This window comes from Mus musculus, chromosome 1 (genome assembly GCF_000001635.26).
Source record: "Mus musculus strain C57BL/6J chromosome 1, GRCm38.p6 C57BL/6J".
NCBI lineage: Eukaryota > Metazoa > Chordata > Mammalia > Rodentia > Muridae > Mus > Mus musculus.
The window spans coordinates 191,434,676-191,460,990 of NC_000067.6; the positions used below are offsets into that span (position 1 = coordinate 191,434,676).

The window sequence follows — 26,315 nt, forward strand, 5'->3', positions numbered from 1 at the left end:
TTGATATTGTCTACAAAACAGCCATCTGGAAATGCACTGAGAGCCTCTGAAGAGGACTCCTGTCCTAGGTGGTGACAAGGCAGGCTGAGCAGGTGTCCCTCAGGCACTGCACAAGAGGCCTACAAGCGTCTTCCTGGCCTAGGACAGGAGCAGACACGGGGACACATCTATGGGTTAAAGACCTACAAGTAAAGTCACCAAGGTGTCCCGAAACTGAGAGAATGGATGTTTTCCAGTGTCACATCCAGAACCACCCTCCTGGCTCTGAGGAGTTTAGCCGGGAAGGTGAATGTGTGGTCTTCTAGAGCATAGAGTAGGTAGGAAGCCCAGCCCTGTCCTTGTTCCCTGGTGACAGGATTTCCTGCTCCTGTCACTTTCTGATGCTGCTTCCCCATCTGAAAGCGAGAATATGGATACCTGCTCCAAAACATTGCTGTGAATAATAAATGGAAGAATGTAGTGTGCACACACAGCAGTGTGCAGTCCTTACCACGTGTAGCCCAAGAGAGCCATCAGTGTGGCCCAACACAGAATAATAAAATCTCTTCAAACATTAAACGACATTTTTGTAACTTCATCGAGTGCTTCTCAAATATGAACTCTGTAGATAACAGAGAAGAAAAAGCCTGGACACCCCTGGGACTATAGAAGGACAGAATGTTGGCAATAGTTAGGCTAAATCTACCAGCTCCCTACCCCCATCCCCACTCTCACCCCCACAATTCCCCTCTGAGCTGACAGAACCTCTCAAGCCACTGGCACCTGTCCCAGCACACACTATCCCTCTGGCATGCTGGTGAACTCCTTGAGGGTCTGGATGAGGACTTAATGGCATTGTGCCTCTGAGCCTGGCACAGCATGGTACTCCAACCGTGACTGATTCTGCTGACTTGTGAGAGTGTCCTCTCCTTGCAGATCCAGCATAGCCAGTTTGGACCAGCAGTGAGCAAGCAGCTGGGCCAGCAGCTGAGCTCCCCTCCCCCATGGCAGCCTTCCCAAGCACTTCTCCCTGGAGAGCACAAAGCCAGTTGCCAGCCTCAGGGGAGCCTTGTTATCTCCTTCCTCTGCTCACAGGTTAGAAGATCATGCCCTGATAGCTACCCAGAGAACGGCCTCGGACATTATCAGTGCTGATGAAACTCAGAGGCTCACTCTGAGTGACAACTCCTTCCAGGGAGCCTGTATTCCCAGGACAACCCAAGTCCCACACCCTGGCTTTCCTGTCCAATGCACCTTCTGACACATCTGTGCCACAAAACACAGGACTGATGGCTCAGCAGCCACCAAGACACCTTCATATGAGTGGAGAGAGGTAGGCTGCCAGAATAACTCCGAGCAGGAAGCTCCTGGGAATCGGCCATATGCTTAGAGTCCCAGGTGCCACAGGTAGAGATTTGGAGTTGGTTTTATTCCCTTGGCATTCTCCTGGGGCATTCTCTAGCCACACTAACAGCTGGGGTCCTGCGCACACCACCTGTGATCTACAGACAAGCATCTTAACAAGTATTAACTCATTTAATCAAAGCCCACTGATACAGGTAGCGTTCATCTCTACCTGTGTTACAGTGCAGGAAACCGAGGCACGGTCGTTTGCTCAAGACCACACAGCTCCTAATAGGCAGGTATACACAGTTTAAGCAGGAGATGGGCACACAAAACCATATCATTTCTACGCATTTTATTTAATTCTTATTTTATTTTTTTGTTTTTGAGACAGGGTCTTTCTATGTAGCCCTGGTTGTCCTGGAACTCACTATGGAGACAAAGCTGAGCTGCTCTCGCAGAGATCTGTCTGGCTCTGCTTCCCAGCACTGAGATCAAAGGCACGCACAGCTACGCCTGGCTTTGTTTGTTTTTTAATTTGGGGGCACAGGGTGCTTTTTGAGACAGGGCCTCTCTCGCGAGTGAGACAGTGACTCTGCACACTGGCTTCCAGTGGTCTTGTTTTGGAGATTAGAAGACTAGAGCACAGGTTAACTATGTTCAGATCTCATAGTTAACGACTGGAGGGTAACACAGCAGGTCTGTAAAGCCCCATCCCACTCCAACAAGCAGAGTGAACTATGAAACCACAGGGAAAATGCTCAGGGGGCTTAGGAAAGGACAAGGCATGACCACACACACTGGGAAGGGCAAATCAAACCAGCTGGAAGTGACACTCGGGACTCAGAGGCAGGAGGCCCAGGTGCCAACCCTCCAGTCACTTGCCCTTTTGGTACCTCAGGCCGCAGCAATTAGCCAGACTGGGCATGTGATTGAAGTCTGGTGCTGGTTAATCTAGACACTCTTGAGAGCAGAGCCTTGCTGAAGAATGGTCCTGAATGCAGACAAGGCTCAAATGGGAATTCTAAAGGTTTTCTAATGCTCCCCATTCACCCCCTTGGACATTCCATTTCTTTTGTTTGTCTTGTTCTTTCCTCTTTTCTTCTTCCTCCTCCTCTTCCTCCTCCTCCCTCCCTCCTTTCCTCCTCTTCTGCCTCTTCCTCTCCTTCTTCCCTCCCCCTCCCTCCCTCCTTTTTCTCTTCCTCCTCTCCTTCCTCCTCTTCCCCTGGGGTGTTTGGCCCAGGTTCAAGCTATCTTCAGCTCACTGTTACAATTTTAGGGCTGGGAACATGCCAACTCCATGATAAAGTTCTGCCTTGCATGTATAATGCCCTAGGTTCAACCTCCAGTAGTACAAAAGTAAAAAAAATATAAATAAATGCAAAATAAAAGAATAAAAATAAAAAATTGAAAGATGACTATAATCCTAGAATCACAGACCTGGAAGGAGCCTTGGAGATGGCTCAGTGGCCCCTCCCCCTCTCTGCCACTCATCTTCGTTTCTCCTTGCCTAAGGGAAGCTTGCCCTTGTGAATGGGGCTGACCGGTCAGCTGGGGCACAAAGATCTTGGCATTTACCTGGAACCACACAACAGTGGCAGCCGTATAGATGCTGCCCCCTGGAAGGTAGCTTATCTACCTTACTGGGAACATCAGAGATTCTACCTCATCTTTCCCAGAAGACCTGGGAACACAGAAGCAGGTGGGATCTGATGTGGCAGGTTCCAGCAGGTACCTGCAAGATGTCTTTGCTCATGAGAAGCAGAAACGGTCAATGTCTAGGGGGACTCAGAAACCTCACCAAAGAGGAGGCCAGGGAGGGACTTAAGGCCCAGACAAGCGGCAGGCCTCACTGGGAGGCTGCACTGAAGGCAGGCCTCGAAGGCTGCAACCAACTCCTTGACTGACCACGGGACTGGACCCAGTCACACAGCGTGGCATCCCCAGGCTTTCTCTCCACCACGTAGCTGTCCGGGTGGCTCCTACAGGAAAGAACAAACAAATGATAGCTGTAAAATAATCACACTTTTGAATATCATTCTCTTCCTTGGCAAGGCCTTGTTGATCACCCTGCTTTCTTCCAGATTAGGCAAGGGGAATGGGTACAGAACCCAGGGACTCATCCCATGCCAGCTGTGTCTGAGGCCCAACGTCCCTGGGTGACGATTCTGCTTCAGCACCAGCAGGCACCTCAGGACACCAGCAACCCCAGACCCACACCAGTCATTTCTTAATAGAACCTAACAACACTCAGTAATTACATGTCCACTAAGTGTCAGGTATGCTGATGAGCACTCTGTGTGTTACCTAATGAGTTGGGTGTGTTATTATCCTACCCCATAGACCAGGGCACCACACTGTAAAAGATTAGATCACTGACCCAAGGTTCCCCACCAAATGATGAATTCCACAAGACTACCTGGTTACTGGCACCTCCCAGGGAATTCAGTAATCCTTAACCAGGATGCAAGATGCGCTCAGTGACAGAATGCTTTCCTGGCACGTGAGAGGCCTGGGCTGGATGAGGAGCTAAAAGGCAAAGCAGAGAGGAGTCCGCTCTCTAATTGGAGAACTATCTATGAGGAAGCAGAAAGGATTCATCCTGCAGGCCAGTCAGAGGAGCCAGGGTCATCCACAGTCATTTGAGCCTTCCTCCTCTCTGATTATGTATCCTGCTGTGTGTTCTGAATGGAAACTGTCTAGCTACTCCGTGGGTGTATGCACTGGTTGCTAATTCCGGAAGACTTGTTAATCCTGGGCAGAATCATGACCAAGGCTGGTGAGTCACACGCCCCATGTGGAACACACTGACTGTCAGGATGAACCAGAAGCTGCTCTCTTTGCTCCAAAGGGCCCTTTTCCCTTCTGAGGTCTTCTGGGGAGAAGGATCAAGAAAGATCACAGCAGGCCTCTGGATCCCTTCACTCTGTAAACCCATAGATGCCACAGGTTCTTCTGGTGGCCTCCTGGAGAGGTCAGTCCCTCCCCACAGAATGTCACTGGGTTCCTGGAAGAGGTGGGCAGTACCCACTTGACCTCTCTGGGCAGCCAGGAAACTAGTTAGCATCTAACAAAGGATGCACCTTAGCTTGCCCTCTGAGAGAACTTAGACAGTCAGGTCCCGCAGAGAGAGGAAACACACTGATTTAAAGCCAAACAAAGGTGCAAAAAGGAAGCAGAGTTAAAAGGGAAATGAAGCGGCAATGGAGGTGGCCTGGCCTCCAATAGGACTTCCAAGTCTTTAAAACACACCCCACTGACTCCCATTCACACCGTGGACTACTCTGTTCCTCTGGTTGACCATGTGAGGTAGCTAACATCCTGCTTCAGCCATTTTCAACTGAGAGCTACATAGAGCCAAGGAGAAAAGAGAAAACTCCAACCAGGTCACTGGTAACAACAATTCTGACAAGCATGGGGATGATGTTAAAAGTTCAGTGGGAGATCTCACTCTTCAGATGTAGTGGGTCACCACTGCAGAGCTCCTTTTTCAGAGGGAACAGAAGGGTTAGAGTATGCAAGAGTGTGGTCCAAGGCACACTCAGAGGCCGGCCCTTATCTATGCATAAGAATCTCCTTGGCAACAAAGTTCAAGGATTCAACACCTGAACCAGACAGACAGGTAGCACTGGCCTTCAGAACGCTTGCTAGTGTTTGATGAGCCTCCCCTTGTAAGAAGCCAGCCCACCTTCTGGAGAGGGCCCTCATAACAAGGAAACTGAGGCACACTGGAGTTGCTCTTGAGCAGTGGTATGAACGGCAGATACTTGTTCTCTCATAGGCCTGGAAAAGGAGTCTGGTTAGTTATGTCAACTTGAAACTAGTTAGAGTCATCTGGGAAGAGGAACCTCAACTGGAAAATTCCTCCATCAGATTGCCTGTAGGGTTTTTTTTCTGAATTAATGATTGATGTGGACGAGCCAACTGTGAGCAGTGCCATCCCTGGGCAGATAGTCCTGGGTGGTACAAGAAAGCAACATCCCTCTGTGACTGCCACCTTGAGCTCCTGTCCTGAGTCTCCTCAATGATGGGCTATGATGTGGACGTAGAAGCCAAATAAACCCTTTCCTCTTCAAGTTTCTTCTGCCCGGAATGTTTTAATATAGCAATATAAAGCAAGCTAAGACAAGGTGCCAGCAGATCCAGTTCTTTGAAGGGCTTTCTAATTGGATTATTGGTGGTTAACTTCTTGTAATGCCTTCCTGGGACTGTCCTCACATGCACCCATCAGGAGTGACAGAGCAAGCTCTGGTCTACCTCCATACACAAGTACTAGTCTGATCACTGAAGTACTATATCAGACCCATGTAACCTGTTCTATCATGCTTTAGAATAGAACTTTAATGTCTGTGAATATGTGTATGTGTGTTTCTGTGTGTATGTATTTGAAAAAGGACCCACAGAACCCAGACTAGTCTCAACCCTACTATATATCTGAGAAAGACTTTGAACTCCTGACCCTGCCTCCCAACTACTGGGATTACAGGCATGCACCACCATGCCTCATTCTGAACATGTGTATTTTAGGGCACACAAACATTCATTCCCTAGTGATGAAATAACAGACTTCAGAGAGTCAATTTTTCTGGCCTGTATTCCTTCCTTCAGATCTTATATTCTTGGTTAGTATAGTTTGAACACGCTAGATTACACATTTGCCATATGACTTTTGCTGGGAAGATGGATATCTATTTCCAATAAGATACTCAAAGGCACCAAGGGACTTATGAAGAGATTCTGTTGGGGTCTAACTTGGTGAACCCCTGGTTTATTGGAGTTACTTACAGAAGCATGGTGACTGAAGGGTAGCTATACTAAGGGGTCTCCACATCCCTCAGTCCATTGAGCCTCCCTTCCCCTTCTTCCTCCAGGAGGGAGTGCTAATGGGCCCAATCTCACCAGGGTCTCATGAGCTCATCCCAGCTGCTCTGATTCAAGGTGGCAATGGTCATGCCCAGACCAGAGGGAACAGCTACACAGCAATTTTATGCAAATGAAAGCATTCTAATTGATATATATATATATTAGAATGCTTTCATTTCATATATATATATATGTTGCATAGGTCTCTAAGACCCCTCTATGCCACCATTTTTGATGGTCTGGGTCCATGGGCAGTAACACAGTAAGAATCCCTAGTCAGGAGAAGCAGTTTCAATCAAGGGTTTCAGAGTTGGAACGACATGGTTTAAACATGTTTTTAAGGACTTTCCTACCCAGGACGTTTCCAAACTTGGTTTCCTCCTCTATAGAATGAAGAGGCTGGAGAGATAGTTTAACCAGTAGAGCAGTTGCTGTGGAGACACTAGGACCTCAGTTCAATCCTCAGGAAGTCAGGGCAGGAACTCAAACAAGGCAGGAACCTGAGGGCAGGAGCTGATGCAGAGACCATGGAGGGGTGCTGCTTACTGGCTTGCTCTTCATGGCTTGCTCAGCCTGCTTTCTTAGAGAGCCCAGGACCACCAGCCTAGGGATGGCACCAGCCGCAGTGGACAGGGCTCTTCCCATCAATTGTTACTTAAGAAAATGTCCCATGCTGGATCTTATGGAGACATTTTCTCAACTGAGGCTCTCTCCTTTCAGATAACTCTAGTTTTCACCAAGTAAACACAAAACTAGCCATCACAGCTTCTCTCCACAACTTCCTCTTACCTCCTTGAGATTAAAGGATGTCTTCTTAGCCAGGCATGTTGGTACATGTCATTAATTTCAGCACTCCAGATGCAGAAGCAGGTGGGTCTCTATGAGTTTGAATACATTCACATGCACAGAGTGAGCTCCAAGCCAGCCAGAGCTGCGTAATGAGACCCTGTCTCAAAACAAACAGAAATCGCATCCTTGAAGAATCTCAGGACGCAGCCAACACTGGGCATAGAAACTCCTGGATCACTTGCATAACCACTGGCCCAAGGAAATCCCCAAGGGTCCTGAAGTCCTGATAGAGCTTACAGTGAAAGGTGGGCCTTGAATTTTAGGAGGCCAGGAATCTTCCTATACCCTCTGGCCCCTCAGTACCCCACTGCAGCAAGCACTGATCTTCATTTGAACTTTGGGGGTTACCTACTGCCTACTTCTCCTGACGTGATTCTGCAACTCCTGAGGACACATACACTGCATCCACCCGCTTCTGCTTCAAGAATGCTGGAATTACTGGTGTTTGATGCTCAAACTACTGATCCCCATGCTTCCATCTCCTAAATGCTGGGATTACAGACATATGCTCCCATACCTCATTAATGCAGTGCCAGGGATGGAACTCAGGGCTTTGTGCAGGATACACAAGCATGTGGCCTCTTAGCCCCCAGCCCAAGCCCCCCCAGCTCCAGCTCCAGCCCCAGCCCCAGCCCCAGCCCCAGCCACAGCCACAGCCACAGCCACAGCCACAGCCACAGCCCCTGCCCCTGCCCCTGCCCCTGCCCCTGCCCCTCTCCCAGCCTCTTTTTTCAGCTCCTGTCAACCTAGCTGTTTCAACCTGTGCCTTGAAACAAGCCCAGACATCTAGGAGTGAGTCACCTGTCCTTTCCCAGAATGGAATGGTGCATCTGTGTTAGTCATGTGACTCATGATCTCAGAGGCTTCTGTCCTCCATGGCAGGGATGGGCAAGACGTACAGCTTGGTCTGTGACGGTGGGAGTGTGTGGTTCAAGTTCCCCGACATTGCATTGGACCAGGGAGGAGAACAGGGCAGAGCCAAGGACCAAGGTGTAATTTCCAAAGGCCATCTCCTGGATGACAGCTTCTTCCAGCAAGTCCCCCAAGAACTGCCAGATGGGGACTAAATCATCAAAGCATGATGGGAGAAAGAGCAGGTATTTTAGATTCAAACCATATTACTATTATTCCTGACTGTCCTGACTGTCCCTAGTAACATAAAAACCTGCTGTGCTCTGAGATGACTCCCTGCTTTGTCAACTTGACTACATCTGGAATTAACTAAAACCCAAATAACTGGACACACCTTTCAGGAAGTTTTTGTTTTGTTTTTGGTTTTGTTTTTGGTTTTTGAGACAGGGTTTCTCCGTACAGCCCTGGCTGTCCTGGAACATGATCTGTAGACCAAGGAGACCTCACTTAGAACTCAGAGATTCACCTGCCTCTGTTTCCCCAAGTGCTGAGGCTAAAGATGTGTGCTACCAACACAGCTAAGGGATTTTTTTTTCTTTATTAAATCATCCAAAGTAGGGAAACACATTTCTAATCTGGATCTTTGAGGTGAGGAGATAAACCTTTCGTCCATGTCTTTTGAGGTGCAACGGTCCATCTTTACCTGGAACCACACCTTCTGCTGGCAGCCTATATACAGGACATAGATGAAGGAAGCTCTCGTCCTCTGTTTGCTTCTTCTCATCCTCCCTAGCAAATCAATTCCTTCACTGGCATTAACCACTTCTTTAGGATTCAGACGTATACCAAAGACCAGCTGAGACATCCAGCCTTGTGGACTGAACAGCTGCTGGATTCTTGGACTTTCCATGCATAGGCAGCCATTGTTGGATTAGCTGGACCACACCCTATAAGTAACTCTAATAAATTCTGTGTGTGTGTGTGTGTGTGTGTGTGTGTTCATTCTATAAGTTCTGTTACTCTAGAGAACCCTGACTAATAATATGGAAGGCTCATGTCCCTAAAGCCCTCCACTTTATCCCCTCCATATGCTATTCTTAAACCACGTTGAATGTCTTGGTCTGTTGAGAAGGAAAAGGCTTGGGTTCAGTTTCACTTCTAGTCAGTCACTCAGTTATGTCTTTCAGGAAGCTTCCCACGTCCCTCCCAAGCAAGACTGGAAAATCCTCAATGTACTAATGTTCTCTCTTTCTCTCTCTCTCTCTCTTCTTTATTTCTAGATTTTGCTGAGTTCAAGGAGGGCTGAGGATACGTGTTATTAATTTCTTTATCCTTAACACTGAATTAGTTTAAGAACTAACAAGCATATTAAAACAGGAAGGAAGAAAGAAAGGGAAGAAAGCCGAATGAAGGAGGGAAAAATTCAAGCATGATGGTGCATGTCTATAATCCCAGTACCCAGGAGTCTGAGGCAGAACGATTAGGAGTTCAAAGTTAGCCACCACCACCCCCCCCCACACACACACACATAATGGGGAATGAAAATCCTGGGGACATGACAGCATACTGAGTCTAGTTTTGTAGGCCTTCCAGTGGCTCTGAACAGTGTCTCTCAAATCCATTCTCCTCTGTGTTTGATCTTTCAGCTTCCACTCCCTGGTATTAATATAAAAATAGGATGCATTTATATGTGCTAAGTCACCATGATGACTTTTGGAGTCCTAGGCTGTCAGCAAGCTTGTAAATGTCTCTACTGACAGCAAGGCATAAAACCATCACCAAATACAAACACTGGTCTTTTTCCTGGTCACAGATACACGCTCTATTCCATGGACAAGGTCACTCACTTCTTGTGAACATAAGCTGTCCACGACAGCCAAACACGTGCCCACACACACCTTCAAAGAAGAGAACAAAAAAGTTCTTAGCAATTAATTCCCTGATGAGATCACTTATGGCCATCTCCACAAATGGAGAGGGACAAGGCCCAGAAAAATACAGAGAAGAACAAGAAAGCCAGATAGCCAAGCAATTAACTGTGGTGTGTACATGCATACAGACTCCACAGTGAAACTCCCTAGCAATGTTTTGCTCAGATTAATGATTAAATGGCTGTGTGTATTTTGACTAGAAGCCAACAGCTGGGCAAGGTAAGAGGGAGACATGGTGCCACGGTCAGCCAGGAATGAGAATCAGTCAGGCTTCTGTGCAGATAACCCAAGGCCTTGCACATGGATTCCCCCCAGGACTTCAACTTTGTTCTTTAGAGAAAGGTGTTTTTTTTTGTTTTGTTTTTTTAAGTCCAGACTGACTTCAAACCCATGATCCTCCTGCATCAGCTTAACAGTGCGGGGATAGCACAACATCCAGCTAGCTTCTCAAAATATTTAGCTCACCCTCTGACCCAGACCTGACGTTTGAACCAATGTTGGTTGTGTCTGGAGGGCAGAGTCTGGGGCTCTGAGGTCTGCTGCTGAGAGTCCTCTCCCCTCCGAGGAGCATGCCTATTCTTGACAGCCCACCCTTTCAACAGCACGTTTATTCCTCTTGATTCATTTTGTGCTCAGAAATGTCATTGCTGTGTGCGGAATCACGTGGGAGTCACCTGTTAGGGAGACTAGAGGCAAAGACAATCCAGTGCAGACTCCTATTTAGACAATGCCAGATGTCCATCTTGTCTCAGAGACGTCTGGGGGAGCCCAGGAAGGAAGACAGACTCTGTGGTTTATGTAAACTGTCAGCTTGGCAAGACCTAGAGTCACCTACTTATTTATTTATTTATTTATTTATCTATCTATTTATTTATTTATTTAGAGACAGGGTTTCTCTGTGTAGCCCCGACTGCCCTGAAATTGGCTATGTACACCAATTTGTCAGACTCAGAGACATCTGCCTGCCTCTGCCTTTGGCGCCCTGGGATTAAAGCCATGTGCCACCATGCCCAGCAATCTTAGTTACATCTGCTGTTGCTGTGATGAAACCTCAGGACCAAAGACAACTTACGCAAGAGAGAGTTGATTTTGGCTTTCGGTTCCAGAGGGCAAGAGTCCGTCACGTCACGGTGGAAAGCCATGGCAGCAAGCAGTAGGCATGTGGAGCAGGAACGGAGAGCTTACATCATCATTCAAAAACAGGAGTCGGAGAGCCGAGTGGACATAAGTAAGGTTTTAAACCCTCAAAGCCCACCCCTAATGGCTTACTTCCCCGAAGTGAGACCATACTTCCTGAACGTCTTCAAACAGCTCTACCAACTGGGGACCAAGTATTCAAATACTAGAGCCTATGGCGTGTGTGTGTGTGTGTGTGTGTGTGTGTGTTGGGGGTGGGGAAGTTGGGGGGCAGATAGGGGTGACACATCTTATTTAAACCACCAGAGTCATCTTTGAGCCAAGTCCTCCGGGCACAGCTGTGCAGAGAGTTCTAGATTAGCTTATCTGAGGTGGGTGATGCACCTGGCGGCCGGATAAACAAGCACCCATCGGTCTCCTGACTGCAGATGCAACGTGACCAGCTGCCTTCCTCACGGTGGTGGACTGCCGGTTCAAGGCATGAACCAAAACAAACACTTCTCTCCTCAAGCGGCTCTTGTTGGTGTTTGGTCACAACAAGGGGAAAGGTGACTAACACAGTCTCCTTCAGTGAAATGCACTCCACAGCAGGAAACCACACTCCTCAGATCAAAGGAGGGGGTCCCTCTCTGAGACTTCTTCCCTTTCTGCCTATCCTTTTCCATCCACATTTAAATTTAAAAAAAAAAATTTTTTTTGATGCAGGGTCTTATGTAACCTGGGCTAAGGACAACCTTTCTATATAGCACAGGCTGACCTTGAACTCCTGACCTTCCTGTCTGTAGCTCCCAGTTCCTGAGATTACAAGTGTGTGCTGCCACAGCTGCCCGCCCCCCCTCTATCCTCTTTTACTGACCACCTTCGTGTTAGGTTCAAGAGCAGAGAATACAGAACAACAACAACAAAAACTAGAGAGCGTGAAGCACTGGGTAGTAGAGCTAATGAATAACCAGCAAGTTCCATAACCCGCCTTGTGCACCTGTATCTCAGGGCCTGCTTTGACAGCAGGGCCTTGGTGGAGGAGGCTGCTGCCAGCAGCTCATTCAGCTAAATCAGTAATAACGTGGGTCTCAGAGCATCTTCAGCACTGTGCTCTATAATAACAGAGGAGAAATATATCCTAACTAAATCCAGGGTAAGGGTGTTGACTGGATGTGTGAATGTGTGTGTGTGTGTGTGTGTGTGTGTGTGTGTGAGAGAGAGAGAGAGAGAGAGAGAGAGAGAGAGCCAACACCAGCTTTAGCTCACTTGGTAACTGAGGCTGGCTTCAAACTTGAGATCCTCCTGTTTCAGTTTCCAAGTGATCGCATTACAGATACCATGTCTGGTTTTGACTGACTTTTGTTTGGAAAACACAAAAAGTCTTCTAGAAGACATTGCTGGATATTGCAGGAACATGTTACATGGCCTGAGAACAGGTGAGATGAGGTAGCTATTGTCAGCTTTTTTTAAAGCATAATAAAGGAAAGAGTGAGGAGAATGTCTTCATTTTTGAGAGATGTGTAGTCATGTATTTTAATTGACCTCTACATATCTCTACATTGAAATAGTCCAGAAAAATAGATGTATATGATAAGATGTAAGCAATAAGACCATCATGCGAGGTGTAAGAGTGTCATCCACGCAGTTCTTTCTATTGTACATCTGAAATTTTTCATAATGAGAAAATGTCCTGAGCACAATGCCTCACATCTATAACCCCAGAACTTGGGAGGCTGAAGAACAGGGCAGCCTGGGCTATGTAGCAAGACTCTGCTCCAACAGACAAAAACAACAATAACAAAAAGCAAGACAAAACCAAAACGAACCATTCTCTGTACTTGCAGTCGGCATACAAAGGCCTTTAATGAGCAAGACCTTCTACATGTTGATCAGCAGATAAAGGATTGCAGATACTTGTCATAGGTGATGCTGAGTGACAATATGCATTGTTTCCTCCGGTCGCTATGGCAACACAGCCACACACACACACACACACACACACACACACACACACACATGGGCTTTCCTTTACAGAACAGAAACTGAAGCCTGGTAAAGTGAAGAAGTTTATCCCAAGTCACGCTCTGGCAGCTAGCAGGGCCAGACCTAGTCAGGCTTTGATCGGGCTCTGTATTGCCTGCTCTTAACTGGTACCCCTCTGTTTATAGCTGCTCAGTAAGCCTTGAAAGTTAATGTCCAGTTAAATCCTTGTGACAGAGTCCATTGTGGTGAAGGGCAACCTGTCCACCTGCATATATAAACAACCATCATGAAGTCTTTCTGCTGAGGCAGGAAGAAGGGAGCTCTGGTGGTTGCTGGGGGGCAGGGAGTAGGGGGGAAGGCCTTGGGAGAGTGAGGGCAAGAATGTGGAAAGATCATGCAAGGAGGGAAGGAATGGGCTTTGCCCTGTGGACCGACAGTTGTCAGAGGCAAATGAAGTTGTGCAGCAGGTAGTTGTGAGCCAGCAGCAGACAGAAAGGCTTTTCTGACATAAGTAGGAAGGTTGTGTCTGCCAGGGCTGCTCTTCATGATGAAGTCACAGCTGACAGCCCTCAAGGTGTTTCTTCCCACCAGAGGCAGCAGGCACAGAGAGACAGTTCCACATTGCCATCACCAGTAGCCTGAGCAGTTCTCTTCATCTTTCAGGAAACTAGTCTCAGGTAAAACGGAATCCTTGGTTCAGTGCAGAAGAGATTCTCGGGGTGGGCCTGTATGCAGCAGAGCTGTGCATTTGCTAAGAGCTGGGTAAGCACAGGCATTCGAGGAGACTAGGTATGCCTGATATCTCTGAGAGAGCCACTCCCCACTGTCTTCACTGTAGCTGTGAAGCCTGTGCTTGGTGTTGTTCAAAGCTGTTACCTCTAAAGGGTTGCTAAGGAACCTAAATGGGGCTACAGGGTGGATCCTGAGGGCAGCAGGCTGGATTTCAGTGGATAAGGTAGAGGGGTTACAGGAAGGCAGGCTATCTCTACTGTCAGTGAGGTCATTGATCTGTTTCTAGAACACACCCGGGATAGCAAGGAGGCCTTACCATGGTCTTCATTGTTATTGTCACAAGAACTATCCTTATATGGAAGGACACTGTCTGTCTCGATGTTGGGACCATCACAGAAAATCTTGATACTTGTGTGGAAATTCTGGCTTCTCTGTTGGTAAGGATCCAACCAGATTCCTGATGATGGACCCTTTCCCTTCCCGTGTCCCCACAATTCTGTTCTCTTTTCTTCATCATCCTTGTCTTCTTTTAAAGATAGGGTCTCACTCTTGGTCTTTGGCTGACCTGGAGTCTACTATGTGCATCAGTCTTAAACTCAGAGAAATCCTCCTGCCTCTGTCTTCTAAGTACTGGTGTGTGTGTGTGTGTGTGTGTGTGTGTGTGTATCTTATTACTTTTTAAAAGATTTATTTATTTTTATTTTATACGTATGGCTGTTTGCCTGCATGTATGTATGTTGTGTGTATCACATACATGCCTGGTACCTGAAGAGACCAGTAAAGGGCACTGGGTCCCCTGGAACTGGAGTCATAGACAGCTGTGACCCACCAAAGCCAGGTCCTCTGCAGGAGCAGGGAGTACTCTTAACTGCTGAGCCACCCCTCCAGTTCACCTTTCAGTGTCTTCTTCACGCGTGTTTTATACGCACTGATGGTTGTGCCGAGACATTTTCATGCATGTACACACTGAATTTCAATCATCTTCACCCTGTCACCTCCCTTTCCTTTCCTACTCATCCATGTTCCCCATCTTCCTACGCTGCCTCATTCCCATGTTGCTTAGTCAATGCCTCCTCATGTCTGAGGTCCCATTACTGACCCATCATTCAGGAGACACAGTGAAATCTAAGAAAGTGGGCTGTGACAAGCTGTCCATACCATCTCTCCTGGCTTCCTTTACTACTTGAGCAGAGAGAGCAGAGGTGTGCCTCACCAGTTGGCCTGAGCATCCAAAACCATGACCTGAGTTGGCCTCTTGATGAACCAGCCCTTGCACAGGGCCAACCTCAAGCCCTGCCGGCTGGTAGGTTCACCCTATAATCACCAGGGTCAAGCTGTGCCGTGTGCTATGTAAGAGGTGGAGAGATTGTGTAAGAGTCAGAAAGACGTGAACACTCCAAGCAAGTCCCCCAGGGGCTGGGCATTAGAGCAGAAGTCACAGACAAGCTTGTCCTATGAGGACAGTGTTCTCTCACAAACCCTTTGGGATGTGGGCTGATCTGGTAAGTGTCATTCCTGGGCACTTGTGGAGCTGCTTGAGTGTCTCCTCATGCAGGGCTAGATTCTTGCTCCTTTGAGCAACTGCTCACGCCACCACATTTCAAATATTTCCAGAAAACTCACTGGATTGCTACAATTACAGACCTCCCCCAGTTGCTACAGCCCAGAGAGAGTCCATGGAAGCTGGTCTCAGAAGAGAAGAAGTACGGCTGTTTGCGGTGTACATAGTGTTTGTGATCTCAGTACTAGGGAGGCTGAGGCAGGAGGATTGAGTATGAGGCCATCTACAGGCTACATGGATAGACACTGTCTCAAAACCAGATAAAAAGTCAAATTCAACCATGACTCCCACTATATAGACTCCATCCTTACAGAGATAAAAGACAATTTCAACCGCAGGAAATATCAGCCGTTTTATCAGTCCTAAAATAGAAAGTACTTCTTGGGGGCGGAGGGAAAGTATTTGCTAAAATAAGTGGCTTCAAGGGACATTTTTCATAAAGGTCTTTCCAGGCCCGAATGATACTTCCACCTACAATCTTTCTTGTCACTACACAGCTTTGACATGAGCTGCTAACATGTTCTTCTTTAAAAGTATCCGCCCCTTTTCCCAAACAAACTACCATCCTCCCTTAACTAACTCATCATCTTTCCCCCAACTAACCCACTGTCGCCCCGACTAACCCACCATCTTCCCAAACTAACCCTCCACCTTCCTCTGGTCTTCCTTCCTCTGACTCTCTGAGCAGCGAGACTCCCTCCTCCCCCATGATCAGTCTCTCTGGAAACACCTTTCACTCCTCTCTTGCCTATACTAATTCTGGATACTTCTCAGCCTCCAGGATGGATGCAGACCGAATATGGCCCACAGGGCACAGCCTATCTCTGTCCTTCCCGCTTGGCTCAGACTTATCTGCTGCTGCACGCACTGTCACCAGACTTCCTTTAACTCTCTATTTGATCCCTGCAGTATCCGTCCTTGGCCTTTGGTAGCTGCTGTTCCTTCAGTGTAGAACTCTGTGGTTGCTAATCTTCATTGTCAACTTGGCTGGATTTAAGACCAACCATGGGAACACACCTCTGGGTGTGTCTGAGTGTGTTTTTCGTTTTCAGAGATGTTTACTTGAGGAAGGAAGACCCACCCTGAGTATGGGAGGCACCTTTTATGATCTGGGGTCCTGCCTTTTTAGAAAGGTCCCACTGCAAAGACTTCTTCTCCAGCCCTTCAGTGTGGCCCTTACCCTCAAATAGTAAGTGGGGTGAATCTTCACTTCATTAAGCTGTTTGTGTTAGGATGGTGAAAACCGGTATAGGTGTAAAAGCTGTGTCTTCAGTGTGGACGCTGCTGAATCATCTTCAGCGCAGACTGTATCTTCAGTGCAGACTCTGTATCTATCTTCAGTGCCGATTCTGTATCTTCAGTGCAGATTCTGTATCTTCAATACACTGTATCTATCTTCAGTGCAGATTCTGTATCTTCAGTGCAGACTGTATCTTCAGTGCAGTTTCTGTATCTTCAATACACTGTATCTATCTTCAGTGCAGACTGTATCTTCAGTGCAGACTCTGTATCTATCTTCAGGGCAGATTCTGTATCTTCAGTGCAGACTCTGTATCTATCTTCAGTGCAGATTCTGTATCTTCAGTGCAGACTCTGTATCTATCTTCAGTGCAGACTGTATCTTCAGTGCAAACTCTGTATCTATCTTCAGTGCAGACTGTATCTTCAGTGCAGATTCTGTATCTTCAGTGCAGACTGTATCTTCAGTGCAGATGCAGTATCTTTAGTGCGGTGTATTTAGAGTTTGATACATCCTCACCCATGCTCATCCCACCCACTTGCTACCCTGCACAGACATACAGAGTGGTCACCATTTGCTGGAGGGGACCCTGATCTGTTTCTAATGCCTGCTGTCTAACTACCTTGACCTGAAGTGCTCATCTTGTTCTCTGGCCTTCACATAGTGCCTGCCACCCAGTAGATGCTTTGTAGTTAGAACTTAACACTCTGAAAGGCCAGATTCACATTCTCCCTTTCCAAATATCTACTACTTTGAAATCAAGTTGCCCATAAAACTTTTGTCTCACTAGATTAAAAGACATATATTTTCATATTTTCTAGGGTTTAAAATTTTTGCTGAAGTCATTTAAGCTGCCTCCCTCCTCACATTAGCCTTTGGTGGCTTAAGAGGTATTGTTGACTAATTAATTAATTTGTCATTAATTAGTTATTGACACCAAAATAATTAAGATGTCAATATTAATTGGCTTTCAAATTTCTTAGTTTACAGAAAAATAAAAACCTAAAGACTTACTTCATTTGTACCCTCTCAGAGGCCTGAGTCTCTATAAGATGAGCCTGGTACACTTGGGAGATACAGGGATGTAATGGCCTGTGGATTCAAAGGCTCTGGCATTGTACCGTGGAGTCTCTCCTCATTGTCCATTCTTCTGCTTGGTCTCCTCACATGGCAGGCTCCATTTCCCCCTTGCATATGTTCAGAGGCAACCCCATGCTTGAACATTGAGGTCCTCTCAGGTCCTCAGGGGAACAAACCTTCTGGGCTGACTCTATTATTGGATGTGTGGAAGTGTTAGTAGCTTGAGAGAATCACCAGGGAGTATTGGGCCTCTGGGCATGCCCTTGGAGATGGGCCCCTAGGGGTGCCCAAGGAGGATTATCTTTAGTTTATTGATGTGGGAAGCCCGTTCCCTGGGCAGAGGATGCTGGGATGTCTAAAATGGAGAAGGCCAGCTGAGCACAATGGTGCATCTGTAGCCTCCCCTCCCCCAGCCTCAATGGTTCCACTGTTTACACCTGGATAGAGCTTGCCGTTCAATCGTTCTGCCACGCCCACTGCTGGAACCTGCCGCTTTGCTGTTCGGAGCCATACACGTGGTCTTCCTGCTCCTGGTCCCCAGGACTATTTGGTGGAAATCAACCCCCCCTTCCCCTCCTTCATAACTGCGTGCTGATATAGTAAAATTGAGCTTTGATCAGAGTTGGCTTTGACTTGGCTCCGTTCTTTCTTCCGTCCGTCTAGTTCCTCTCTTTCAGCCCGAGCTGCCATCTCAGTTGAACCGTTCGTTGCCAGCTGCTGGCCGGCCCGCAACATGCATCCTTAGGTTCCTGACTCTGGCTGTGATGTGAGTGGCCGCTTCACGCTCCTGCTGCTTTGAGGTCCCTGCCAAGATGTATGGAACATCTAAACTATGGAGCCAAAATACACTGTTCTCCTTTTAGTGGCTTTTCCAGTGTATCTTCTCATAGCAACAGGAAAGCTAAGCAAACTAAGACATAGGGACACTCATCAAGAGTCCTGTGGTTTGCCGGGCGTGGTGGCGCATGCCTTTAATACCAGCACTCAGGAGGCAGAGGAAGGCAGATTTCTGAGTTCGAGGCCAGCCTGGTCTACAAAGTGAGTTCCAGGACAGCCAGGGCTACACAGAGAAACCCTGTCTCGAAAAAACAAAACAACAACAAAAAAAAGAGTCCCGTGGTTCTACCCCCTGCAACTTGGTCTTCCTAAAGGGAAATACCTACATTGAAATATCTTTCAACAGGACATTGAAGAGCCACATCTTAACACCCACTCCCCCATCCTCCTCGTTCCCTAACCCTGATCCCCGCCCCCCCCACCATGCCCATACCATCAAGGCTTCAGGAATTCTAAAATGCAGGTTTACAAAAGGAGGAAGCTACACAAAGGGCCCTCCTTGGTCGTCTGCTGCTTTAGAGTCAGCTATCTGAAGTGTCTATCTGCCTGGAGGCCTTTGGTTAGGAAAGCTGTTTGCCAAGCAGGGTCCCTGGCACCCAGGTAGGTAGAATGGAACATTCAAAATGGCCCTGGGGTTGGAGCCACCAGCAAAGCAGATGGTGCCTTCAAATGTCAGCTTTCTCTTCATGTCTAGTCCCAAGACCATTCTTTCACAAACTATCCCTTAAGACCTTGGCAGGAGGCCAAAGACTTTTGCTCGCAGTGGGAAAGAGGCTCGGTTCACATCATTCTGACATACATAAAGGCTCCCAAAGCCTTCGCAGTCACATACTTTAATCCTTGCTGAGGGTCAGTTAGCTGGGAATCTAAATCCATGCATCATCACAGAGTCAAGAAATGAGCAAATGGCAGGACATAAAAGCAAGGTCTGGCATTTGTTACAGGAGAGATGGGAGGGAGGCCAATGTGCTAAAACCACTGTTAGGAGCACCCAAACCCACCTCAGGATGGTCAAACAGCTAACAGCATTTGGAGGTTTCAGCAGCAAGCTCAGGTCGGTGGTGTCTGGGTCTGGTGGCAGGAGGTGAAATGTCTTGTCTTGGAAGAGGAATACTGAGTTATTCTAGGCTGGGGCTTGGTCCAAGCAGAACACCACAAAGCACACTGGGAACCTGGAATTGGGACCTGAAGTCAAACCATACTGAAGAACTGGAAATTAGCCTCAGCAACAGAGTTAAGGTCTCTCTTCTTCCCGTTTGGATCCGGAGTTTACCCTAGATGTGGGCAGATCTCATTGCCGGTTCCGAATGAACTCAGGGAACTCAAGGACTTACTGGCTCTCTCCACCCAGCATGCCTGCTCAGGGGAGGTGCTCACTAAACACTGAATAAGTTCAGAGCAAGCTGCTAGACAGACAGACTGACTCCCCTAGAAGACTGTTCAATCTTGGACACACAGGTACTACCCTGGTCAGCTCTCGAGTTTATGCTCCCCAAGGAAGTGTGTGTGTGTGTGTGTGTGTGTGTGTGTGTGTGTGTGTGTGTTGCACTGACCTCTGTGATCAGAAAGGTCCCTTGCTTTGCAGTTGCCATCTTGAAGTTTCTAATCATCTTAATCTTGGGATTTTAATTTTGCACGGAGCTCCATTCATTAGATAGCTTGGCCTTGCCTGTGCTTCTGCACTGCCCACAACATTTGTCTCAGCTTTCCCTAGCTCTCCCTCTCTTGCCCACAGGAATCCACCTTTTATAATCTTGGTAAATTCTTGACATTCTTGGGAGTTAAGAGAGTGTATGGGTCAACTCTCACTCTTAAGGGTTCTAATCTATTTCTCCTGGGGCTGAGTAGGAATCCTTTTTCAGAAGTTCAGAGGGCTTGGATACTCCCACGGGCCCCCAGCACTCTCCGAATGTTGATTTCACACCTAATCTTCAGCTCCTGGCATTTTAAGGATGAGATACGGGTTGTGAAGGCTGAAGCAGGTTGTCAGCAAAGAGAGCCTGGCTTCAAAAGAGCATCCGGAAGCTGGAAGGGCAGCTCAGTGGTTAAGAGTAGCCACTGCTCTTGCAGAGCCCCCAGGTTCAGTTTCCAGCACCCCCATGGTGGCTCACACACATCTGGAACTTCAGTTCCAAGGATCCAACACCCCCTTGTAACCTCCTCAGGCACCAGGCATACCTGGTACAAATACACACTTCAGGCAAAATACTCATACACATAAAATAATCTAAAATAAGTTTGTTTGTTTGTTTGTTTGTTTTTTTAAAAAAAGTTTCCACAGTTAACATAAAACAAGGCTCAAGAGGCACATCAGCAGGGTGGTGGCTCACATCTGTAACCTCAGCTCTGGGAGGCTGATACAGGAGGATTGCTATGAGTTCAAGGAAAGATAACAAATGTGACAGAGGCAGAACGTCTGCCAGGTACCTTTCTGCTCTTGTGGGGACAAGCCAGCCTCCTTGAGAATAAGAGGCTCCGGTTGTGTGAGACCCCAGATATAAACGAAGCCATCTTACTTCACCTGGTTCCACTTAGCCAAACCAGTCTGGGCCAGAACCATCCACCTAACCCACGGAGTTATGGACATTAGGAAACTTTATTGTTATGGACTGAATGGCTGTGTCCACCCTCCCCTTCCTCTGATCTCTATGTTGAAATCCCTCCTCCCATAGTGGAATTAGGAAGAAAGATCTTTGGAAATTAATTGGATGGAATGAAGTTATGGGAGCAGAGTCTCCCAGAATGGGATGGGTGTCCTTATAAAACAGGCCCAAGCAAGTTATTCTTCCCTTCCAGCAGGTAAAGACATGACATCCATGAAGCAGAGACTGCACGCCAGACACTAAAGCTGGCAGCATGAGGACCCAAGACCATTCCACTTCTAGAAATACCCAGACAGTGGCATAGTAACCAGAGCTCAGTTAATTAGCTGTTTTATTTTTAATTTTCAAATATTTATTTTGTGTCTGATTTTTATGTTTGCGTGTTTGTCTCTGTGTGTGCTTGGGCATGCATGGAGCCAGGAGAAAGTGTTGGATGTGCTAGGTCTAGAGTTCCACCATGAACTTCCTGGCATGGGTGATGGGGACAGAAGTGTCTGAAAGAACAGTGAGTGCTCTTGATGGGGGAGCCATCTCCCCAGCCATGGTTAGCAATTTAAATGAACAACCTTTGGGATGAAGTGAGTTGAGGTACCACCCTGGCATGAAGGGTCTCCTATGAACTGCCTCCCACGCACAAATGGGTAGGGCCCATGGCAGTCAGTATGAGTTCCTGGTTATAAGCCAGCTGGAGGGGCACTGAGGAGACATGCACTTAAAAGTGATGGATTTGGGATTGAAAGATGGGTCCGTGGTTAGGTACACTGAACATTCCTCCATAGGACGAAGGTTCGATTCCCAGCACCCACCCTGTGGCTCATAATCATCTATAACTCCAGTTCCAGGGGATCTGATATCTGGTGTCCTCTGATGGCCTTTGGGGGGGGGGGTACCAGGCACACAAGTGGTACACAGATATATATGCAAGCAAAAATACCCATATGCATAAAATAATTCAAAATAAATTTGAAAATAAAATAAATGTTTGGATTTTTTTCCCCAAAAACCAAAGTTCTAAAGGTGAAGAGAGTGTTGCCAGCAAGTGTGGGGGCAGAGAGTGTCCACGGGTCAGAGGTCAGAGTGTGGGGGCAGAGAGTGTCCACGGGTCAGAGGTCAGAGTGTGGGGGCAGAGAGTGTCCACGGGTCAGAGGTCAGAGTGTGGGGGCAGAGAGTGTCCACGGGTCAGAGGTCAGAGTGTGGGGGCAGAGAGTGTCCACGGGTCAGAGGTCAGAGTGTGGGGGCAGAGAGTGTCCACGGTCAGAGGTCAGAGTGTGGGGGCAGAGAGTGTCCACGGGTCAGAGGTCAGAGTGTGGGGGCAGAGAGTGTCCACGGGTCAGAGGTCAGAGTGTGGGGGCAGAGAGTGTCCACGGGTCAGAGGTCAGAGTGTGGGGGCAGAGAGTGTCCACGGGTCAGAGGTCAGAGTGTGGGGGCAGAGAGTGTCCACGGGTCAGAGGTCAGAGTGTGGGGGCAGAGAGTGTCCACGGGTCAGAGGTCAGAGTGTGGGGGCAGAGAGTGCAGGAATCAAAGCAGAGAACCGTTCCTTAGGCCTGGAACTTCAATTTGTCTTCAAGAGACAATAATGTAATATTGAATAACCATGAAGGAGCAGAGCCAGGACTTCCCAGTCAGAAGGATGTAAACACCACATGCAGGAAGCTGGCCAGCACTCTGACTGGATCAGAGGGAAGGATCTGAGGAAGAGAGAGCAACAGGAGATAAAGTTGGGGTCGTGGAGGCCAGGCTGTAAAAGCTGAAGAGCTGGTTAGAATTGCCAAATTTAGAACCTGGGAAGACGGCTCTGTGTGTAATATCACTTGCTGATCTTGCAGGGGACCTGGTTTGATCCCCAGGACCACCATGATGGCTTACAACTGCATGTAACTCCAGCTCTGGGGAGTTTAGTGCTGTCTTCTGGCCTCAACAGGCACTAGGCATATATGCGGGACACAGATCTTTATGCAGGCAAAACATTCATAGACCTAAAATTAATCTAGAACTGCTAGATTTAATATTAGATGAAAATATTAAATACTCAGCGACATATGGGACATTTTTATACCAATTTTTGCTATCTGAAATTAAAATTTAGGTGTAAGAATTGTTTATCTGGGAGCTCTGGCTGTTTGAAAAACTCAAATGATCCAGAAGGTCGGGAGACAGACTAAAGCTAACCCAACAGAGAAGCCGGGACCATTAGGTTTGGAAGTGGAATGTCCCCCCAGAGCCTCATGACTTTGAGCACCGGGTCCCCAGCTGGCAGTGCTACTTTGGCAGGTTGTCAAACCTTTAGAAGGTGTGGTGGGGTCTCACTGGAGGAAGCGGATTCCCAGGAGGCAAACTTGGGGGCTATATACCAACCCTGGCTTCCTCTGCCCTCTGCTTTCTGACCACTGGCCCAGCAACTCTGCATCATTCTTGGCCTGTCTCAGCTGCAAGGGGCCATGCCTTGCTTACAATGAGAGACTGTTGCCCCTCAAACCACGAGCCCAGATGATCCCTTCCTCTCTTGGTCCATGTTTGTTTGTTTGTTTAAGATGAGGTCTCATATAGTCACACTGGCCTCAAACTTGCAATAGAGTTGAGAATGACCCTGGGTTGACCCCCTGCCTCACCCTCCTGAATGTGAGGATTACAGGCATGTGTCGTCATGCCCATCCCTTCAGGTGCTTCTTGTCAGGTATCTGGTCACAGCATTAAGAAAAGTAACTAGTAAGACCATGGCAGAACATGCAAACACTTGTTCTACTTAAAAGATAATAATAGCCCTGGGGCTGGAAGGGTGGCTCAGCAGCTAAGAATACTGCCCGCTCTTCCAGAGGACCTGGTTTCAGTTCCCCATGTCCACAAAGTGGCTCACAACCATCTGTAACTCCAGTCCCAGGGGATCCAACGCACTCTTCTGGCCTCTAGGGACACCAGGGGCACAGACATACAAGCAGGCAACACACTCTCACATATAAACTTTAAAACAACCAAACCAAACAAACAAACAACCCAGCCCAACTTTGCTCCATTGCTAGCACATGAAAATGCAGGTGAAATATTTTCTACTTTTCCATTTTTCAGGAGAAGTTGGAATTTTGGATTATCGATCCTAATTATGTAACGCCACTGAGTATTTCCTTATTTTTAAAACACTGTGTAGGTCAAATGAAACCATGTTTGTGTTTAGCCTGAGGACTGCTGGCTTTCAATCTCTGTTTTAGCAGGCAAACATGCCTGGGTGGAACTTTTAAGTACAATATACATGCCTGTAGAAAAAGCAAACATCCAGGGACTAAGGTCAACAAGAAAGCTTTCTTCCTCCTGTCTCCCAGCATCCTGTCCCTCTCCTGGGAAGCCTCCTGTCATGTGTACACACAGGCTAAGGATCTTGAAATGTATTCTATAGTCTGGAGGATGGAGTAAATCTCTAAACTGAACATTCAAGAAACTCTAGTGAACTTTGCATGTTTGTGTGCATATGTGTAGCTGTGTGTATATAGAAATACATACACGTGTTAGAGTTTGAATTGTGTTGAAGGCCTGGCTTGCAGCTGATGATACTATTTTGGGAGGCAGTGGAAACCTTAGGAGCAGGATGTACCTGGAAGAAATAGGTCACGAGGGGGTGTGCCTTTGGGGGTGTGCCTTTGGGGGTGTCTTGTCCTTGGGCCCCTCCTGTTGCTTTGCCTGCTTCTGGCCGGCACCAGGTGAGCAGCCCTGCTCCAGCACACACTGCCTAAGCTCTTTTTCACTACCAGGATGGTCATTGCTGTGGAAAATTAGAAACATCCGACCCTTGTCTTAGAGTCTGATAGAAACCGTGGGGTGGGTGGTCTCAAAACAGAATCTCATCATGCGTTGTTAGATAAAGTCATTACTGAGATTTCAAAATCACAGGTGCGTAAAGAAAGAACAGAATATGGAATTATCACTTCTAGGGACAAGCATAATGTTGCCTATCTCCAACCCCAGGGGGCAGAGGCAGGAAAATACCTGTGAGTTCCGGGCTGGTCTGGTTTCTGGGAAGTTCCAGGCCAGCCTAAGCTACATAGTTAAGATGCTGTCACAAACCAACCAAACAGCAAACAGAAAGTCACTGTCGCTTTAATTTTCTAGTCTAAATATAAAAACGCACAGACCATAATCCCAGCTTTGCAGGACGATGAAGAAAGAGGATTGGACTTCAATACTAGTCCAGGCTACAAAGGGAGACTCGATCTCAAAAACAAAGCAAAAATAAAACCAACCATCACCACCACAATGCAATGGGGCAGTAGAAACTCACCCAACTGACTGTTGGTTTCCTGCCTCGGCTATAACAAATCAGCCTTCGAACAGTAGCTTGAAATAACACAGCATCGTGATCTGGAATTCTTGAGCCAAAGTCTGCTGTAAGCCAGCAGGGCTGTGCTCATTTTAGGAACCCTAGGGGCGGACCCTCACCTTTGCACATACACGAGGCAGCCTGGACTCTTTGGCTCTTGACCACAGCTATGGTTTCAACGTCACCTGGAAGCTTGTGTGCTAGAAGCACAATCCTACAGCACTAAAAGGCGGGCCTCTGAGAGGTAATTAAGTTATGAGGGCTCTGCCCTTGTGACTACGTTGATGAAGCTGTCTTGGGAGTGGGTTAATTCTTAAGGGATCTTCCTGTGCCCCGTGTGCTCAACATGTTCTTTCTCTCATGTGACATTCTCCACTGTGGCGATGAGACAGCAAGAAACCCCTTGCCAGACACTCGCCCCCAGGCTTTGGACTTCCCAAACCCCAGAACTATAAAAATAGATTCCTGCTCTTTATGGATTACCCAGTTATAGCAGCAGAAAACAGATGCAGACAGCCAGGTCATACCAGCCTTTGCTTTGCTGTCACTAACCTCCAATGTCACCATGTCTCTCCTTGGACACTCATCCTAATTAAGACCCTCTAACGAAGGCCAGTCCACCAGATTAACCTTCCATCTCAGAATTCCTTGACTTAACCCCTTCTTTGGAATCCCTCTGGCAGAACAGAATGATTCAGCTGATGGTGCTCAGGAAGCACAGAGAATAACAGAAAGAGGTCAAGGACAAGAGGCTCTGATGGGGTTAGGGAGCACTGCTCACGAACAAGTGGATCTGACTGACAGATTTGGGGAGCACTTCTCATGAACAAGAGGCTCTGATGAGTTGGGAAGCACTGTTCATGATAGATTTCATCTGGATAAAAGCAAGAAAGTAGAGTTGGGGAGATAAAATAAGAGCTTGAACTTTGTCTGCCAGGTTTTATTCCTTTAGGAGACAAGCCAGTAAAATTGCAATTCCCCGATAAGGAGTAGGTATTGGTTATGTTGTCCCTATACTGTTCTCTGTTACTATTCC

General features: G+C 47.4%; 1 long non-coding RNA gene across 1 annotated transcript in view; it reads right to left on the reverse strand.

Moving 5' to 3' along the window:
- Nucleotides 1–1,664: 1,664 nt before the first annotated feature.
- The window catches only part of Gm32200 (predicted gene, 32200), a 28,709-nt gene continuing 4,058 nt past the window's right edge, over nt 1,665–26,315 (reverse strand). Inside the window, exons 3-6 of the long non-coding RNA NR_151615.1 lie at nt 10,891–10,911; nt 7,837–8,098; nt 6,976–7,132; nt 1,665–3,305 (exon numbers count right to left, since the gene is read on the reverse strand). This is a non-coding gene — a long non-coding RNA (predicted gene, 32200). The remainder of the gene's footprint in view (nt 3,306–6,975; nt 7,133–7,836; nt 8,099–10,890; nt 10,912–26,315) is intronic.